We start from the raw sequence: 6,816 nt of genomic DNA on the forward strand, positions 1-6,816 counted from the left end.
AACTGTCTAACAGCTGTTGCCATTCCCACGAGACGAACATTTGAATGATGTCAAAGTAAAAGTCCTATACTATAATGTGTTCGTTTCCATAACAACAATACAAGCAATATACATTTTCTGACCTAAATAAGCAGAGGGCAGAACAGCCTATTATGCTACATTTTTGTTTGATGGGGGCGTGGCAGCGGCGGTCAGTGAGAGTTTAAAATGATATAGGCAAAATATGCGTCCAGGGGACGGGGGCGTGGCAGCGGCGGTGACAAAAATGAACCTGTTGCCCCTTTTTTCCAGGTCAGAGCAACTGTCCTTCAAAATTCCTGTGCACGTCCCTGCTCATAACCGACTTGATATCACTTGATCTAGTCTTTATTTAAATAATATCGTATCATATTATTGGGACGTAAACATCTGTTGCAAGGCTTACAGAGGCTTTTGCCAATTATTTTCTATCTTTCGTTTATTCAAAAGACAGAAAGCAGTTTACACTTAGTATAAAATCATATTATTTCAATGAACACGTTTCTCGTGTAAAACACAGGACAGTGTAACCAAATGTAAGGGGTGAAACATTTATTTTTAAACTGTTTATAGAACATTACAATAAATGATTTCCAATGCAAATACCATCTTATCACCAAACACTGTTAACACCAAGCTTTATTAAACATATTTTTATAAACTGATCATTTTTTTATATATATTTCCGTTGACTTAAACCTTAAAATAAGCCATTTTAAAACCTTAAACCTTATGAGGCTTGGACAAATATCAAGCCCTGTACTAATCTACACACACTGTATTACAATACCACTCCTCCAACGCATGTACAGATCAACATTTAGGTGGAGCAGACTGCTGTATACAACAGAGTTTTTAGCTTTTGCCCTTTCTTGTATTTCATGGAAAATATACACATATCTGTAGTAACTGTAAACTAGGATACAAAGAGATATGAAGGTGAAGCTGAGTGTGACGTAAGGGATAAGATGCTCATACATCCTGTGAACACACATAGTCATAGTAGGGCTGTCAGCGTTAACGCGTTAATCTATGCGATTAATGCGGCTGCGATTGACGCGATAAAATATTTTAACGCAATTAACGCAACTTAAAAAAAATAAAAAAAAGGTCTCTGTTTAAGAGCCAAAATGACGGAACAATCGACAAAACTAAAGTTGTATGTAACATTTGTCAAGCTGAATTTAGCTATCACAGAAGCAGCTCGTCTTGAAGTTATCACCTTAATGCAAAGCACCCGACAGAAAGCAGTCCCAGGTTAGATGATCACCAACCCACACTCCATGACTTCTCTAGGAAAATAACAAGACCAGTCCGTGAAAAGGTTACCATTTGGGTTGCCAGTGACTGTCGGCCCATCAACATAGTTGAGGACAGCGGTGAAGTGATTTGAATTGCTTCAGGGGAAATTCTTACGATTTACCGTTGAGGGGCACCATTGTGTTAAAAAAAAATACAATTAAACAACAGTTTCTAAAATACACGCTGTCTGAAGTGATTACTTGTTTATTTATAAGATTTAGTCTTAAGAAGAAAAACAAACTTTTAATCGCGATTAATTCATTTAAAAAAGTGTGTGATTAATTAGTTAATTGTTTTTAATCGATTGACAGCCCTAAATCATACACAAACACACACACAAACATGAAAGAGAATATTTAGTTATATTTGAGTTGGCTCAGTCAAAAGGTTAATCACTGAATGTCAGGACTGTGGCTGAATCATTACTGGTCAGCTGTTTCTTACGGTTTAGAGATTCCATAGGTCTGGACAGCGAAGATGGTTCTCAGATCGAAGAAGCTGGATGAACAAAATCAGAATCATTAAGAGAACAAGACTAACACTTTTTTTCTTATCTCCCAGTGAAGTTACAAAATACAATTAAACTGCAGCACAATATATCTAGCAAATTCCACTAGTTTACTGAGGGAGAGGATTTGCTGCTACCTTGTGGTTATCCACATGAACTGAAACTCACCAGAGGAAATGTGGAATATGTAGTTGACACGTTCATAACACCTTATTTCCACTAGCAAACCCAGTATGTTTGTCACAGTAGGATATAGTGGAAAAAACTGTATTTAAGAAAAATTGCAGATTTGGCATAAGCTTTTCTCTTTTCCTAGTTTACTGTGCTTTAAGAAATCAAGGATTTTTCCAAAATTGCAATTGCAGGTTGCAATTTTATCTTATTACTGCAATATTTCCAAAAAGTCAGGTTGTCAGGAAATTCAAGTGTGTTCTTTTTTTTATCACCTATAATTTGGGTCCAAAATCCTGACGGTGAAAACATAAATAGCGCTGTCTTCCTGAGAGAAGGTCAAGTGGTTGCTCGAGCTCCGGTTCATGATCTCGTATAGCTTGTTGAGATTCCGTGCCACACCAGACTCTAATATAAAACAAGTCTTCTAGGTCTAGAGAGGAGAAGGATGTGTACACAAGAAACATAAGCAAACTTGAACTTCAACAGTCTGTATAAGCCAAAGTGATTAGAGTTAATGTTGATTTTTTTTTTGACTCTGGTAACTCAGTTACAGTGATGTGTCAATGGTCATTATTATCTAATTCAGTCATGTCAACACTGTACTGTAAATTCATAAATACAGTAAGAAATCCTTGCCACCACTACTTCCATCAACATCACAATCATCATCAACCAGCATCCACACACACATCACGACCACCATTACTTCATCATCACCACCACCACCACACAAACATCATCCCCAACATCATCACCACCATCTTCATCATCACGACCACCCTCATCATCATCAGCAACATCATCATCATCATCACCACCACATTCATCACCATTACCAACATCATCATCTCCACCACCACAATCACCACCACCATCTCAAACATCATCCCCAACATCATCACCACCATCCATCACGACCATCATCAACACCACCCTCATCATCATCAGCAACATCATCATCATCATCACCACCACATTCATCACCATTACCAACATCATCATCTCCACCACCACCATGAACATCATCACCAGTACCATCATTACCACCACCATCATCACCACCGTAGCAGCTGTTGATCAGACCCAGATCTGCTCTGTTCTAGTCGACTACTGACTGGGGAGTTTTCTCCCCACTATGAGTTCGTTGTACGTACCCCTGGGCCCCATGTCTCTTGTAGGGGCAGATTCAGCATTTTATCCCTGGTCTGCGCCTCGCGAAGGCAACCAACCTTATAAAGTCAAACAAAACAGCCATACATGAGCTACCACCCTGTCTCAAATATACACACACACACACACACACACACACACACACACACACATAACTTAACAAAACATATTAATACAGAGATACATTGAAACTCATAAGCGGACTGTAACTTTTACTATGTCTGTTTTAAATTCACTTTTAACAGACTAGTGGCCTCCAAGGGTCAGATGAGCTGAGTGAAAACAATCTGACTTATGGTGCACTACTACTGGTATACTATAAACTACCGTATGATCTGTTTCACACAAGAACACACAAACACACTGGACTTTACCTGCCGCATGGTTGTATTATAAGAGTAGTCCGTACGACCAAACATCTCAGAGACAACGAAGTTAGCGTCGACAGTTTTGACAAATTTGTCTCCATCATATCTTCAGAGAATAAGATGACATTATCCATTCACACTTGGTGTCATTTCTGTTACTGGCAATACACATGATTTTAAAGGTAAAAGCCCCGAACTGTTACTTGATTTATTAATAATGTTACGACTTACAGATCCAAGGCAGGTTTGAAAGCAGATTGGAAGTGTATTTTCAACACACAGCCCCAACTTTTCCAGTCATATATAACCTGTCAGAGGGAGACAAGTGTAAGTAAAGACGAACCTGCTGTTTTTTTTCTTATTATGTGTGATGTCACTGTGCTGGTTCATACTGAAATTCATTACAGTAATAAGATATTACTTAGCAATATGGCATAAAATTAATTTCCCAGATTGACCTCGGTGACAATAAACCCATGTCAGTTTGGCTTTTATTGGCAAGTTCAAAACACCACTTAATAAATTCCATTGGCAAAACCGGTGTCTATAAGACGGATCTGTTTATTGGACATCAATTTTCTAAATGACCTGTATTATGACTGACAGAGATTATATATATATATATATAGTAATCTGTGAATTTCTTCACAATTTAAAATAATAATTACAAGCTGACATCTTACTTTATTGTGAAAAATGAATTCTGATCAATGAGAGGTTAGAAATGACAGTATCTGTATTTCTGTATGTATGACACAATTTACTACCAAGCCCTAATATCATGTGAAAAGATTAAGTCCCTCCCCCTTCTCACTGTGGTCCACAAGGGGAGAACTCCCCCACAGTAATGGTTGGGTCTTTGTTCCCCTGCACCTGTGGACGGGTCCAATTGGGACTGATAGGGTTAAATTAGCCCCTGGTGCTGCCACTATTAAAAGGCGCACTCATTGTTGTTCGAGAGACAGACTGAACAGGCTACAAGAAGCTGAGACAAGGTACTAGACGAAACCTGTGTGACACAGTTGGACCTTGTCTGTTTTAATAGCTTTAGTTTTGTTCAGTGTATGTGTCTTTGTTTTGGGGTTGGGATTACCCTGGTGTATGTGTCTTTGATTTTGGGGCTCAAGTACCTTGGTTTTTTGTATATATGTTTTGGGGTTTGAGTCCCTGCTGTAAATAAATATACAGCTGTATTTTTATAAGAAAGCCACTGTCTCCTGCGCTGTGTGTTCTCCTGACTACCTGCAACCACGATCCAGAAGCCTACATCCCACATCGTGAGGTCTTTCACATATCACATTAAAAAACCTGCAGAATAACCAAATAATCTAACAGACGATTTATTACTGGCTTTAGAATCTATGTTATTACTGTCAAGAAGGATTGGGTAACCCAAAACTGTTGCACTGTTTAGATGTATTGCACTTTGAGCACTTATGCATGACTTGCAAACATTAAAATTCTTCTGTTTTTGACTACAGCTTTTTTTTAAGGTTTTTTAAGGAATGGAAACCAGTGCGAGCCCATACACCTCCATTTTGTCCTCAGCCTGTTATAAGGATCAGTCAATGTATAATGTTACTGTCAGCAGGAAAATATATGAAGACCTCTCCCACACGACTCACCATGTCATCATCATTAGCAAACCTGTACGAAAAAAACAAAAAGGTTCATCATCATGATCCCATAAAACATGCTTTTTTGTCAGAACAATTTATGGCTCGTGGAGTTGAGGTTCGTGAAGTTGTCCTAAAGAGTATTTGTCATTAACATTAACATTAAGGGAGACTGCCTCCCTACATGCTTTAATCCATTCATCTATGTGTTTCTGTGTGACAGTGGCATTTTTAGTTTACCCAGGGATGGTGTAGTTATGGAAAGTGCATGTCACAGTCCATTCCCCAGGGCCTGCAACACAGACCACGTGGAGACATGATAACAACAATAACAACACCTCTGCTACTATTTATATTACTACTGCTACTGCTACTACAAATAATAATAATTATAATAAGAAATACAATAACGAGTACACGCTACTTAAGTTAACATCCAGTTGATGGTCTTACCTGGCAATACGAATGTGGCGATTTGGTGGGCAGCCGACACTAAAATAAGACATCTGTGAAAACAGACATAAAATGCTGCCACAAATTTTGACGGCAGAACTTTTAAGCATGGATAACAAAAATAGCAACTTAAGAAAAAAATCCAGTGGCTCATTTAAGATCTCTAGAGACTTCCCTTATTGACTCTACGCCCATTCAACTCATGAACTCATGCCCCTAGGTCTGCATATTTAAGGGTTCCCTACGCACTGAGAACCGAGTTAGCTGGAACATGTCCACTGGGACCAGCTGTGATAAAGTTTCCTCTAACTGTACATCAAGCGTTAGAGGCAGTAGAAAACTGTAATTACTTACTGCTTGTTGCACCCTTTGGCAACACAAATGTAATTATTTGCCATGCCCTTTTTAGAATTTGAAATCTGAGTGCAGGGATTCTCTTGTGTTTACTTGGTAAAACACTCACCCTGTTCTTTGGCAGGTCACATCTGTTTGCGATCAGGTTGGGGACGATCTCCACCCTCATAACCCCCTGTGACTTGTCCCTGTGTGGCGAACAATAAGAGTCCCATCACGCTACACTTTAAACACTACCACAATAAGAGCCCCATCACGCTACACTTTAACCACTACCACACTAACCACTAATAAGTGTCACACTTCACTTTCAACCCAACAAAAGTAAGGATGTAGTGTGGACTCACATGTCAAAGGTATAGTTCTCAGACAATGTCTAGTCCATTGTTTGCTTGGTTTTGATGGTCTGGGAAGAAAAAAAAAAAAAAGTTCTGTGACTAACTGAGGAATGTCTTATTGTTAGAATAATATTTCAAGGTGCAATCTGTGATTCTGGCAAAATGTTGTGGATGTTAGAGCTCAACGGCCAAATAAATTAGCCCACACCTGTCTCTCTAGAAGCAATGTGTTGATTGGCTGGAGTAAGGTATGGCTCCGTTCGAGTGACTTTGTTTCCCATTTCCTGAGCCAGGACTGTATGAACACCAGGTTTTTTGAGAGCACACAGAACAGACAGCTAGAAGACCGTGAGGAGCAATTCTCTGAATTGGAAAAAACTTAATGGATTTGGCTTACAGACACTCACCTTAATATGTCTACATATCTTACAATGGACTGTAACAGTCTAAAAAAAATAATATAACAAAGCTAATAGCTAAGCTTAACTGCTCATGCAACCAGTACTGTCCTCTTA

Source organism: Clupea harengus, chromosome 15, assembly GCF_900700415.2.
Source record: "Clupea harengus chromosome 15, Ch_v2.0.2, whole genome shotgun sequence".
Lineage (NCBI taxonomy): Eukaryota > Metazoa > Chordata > Actinopteri > Clupeiformes > Clupeidae > Clupea > Clupea harengus.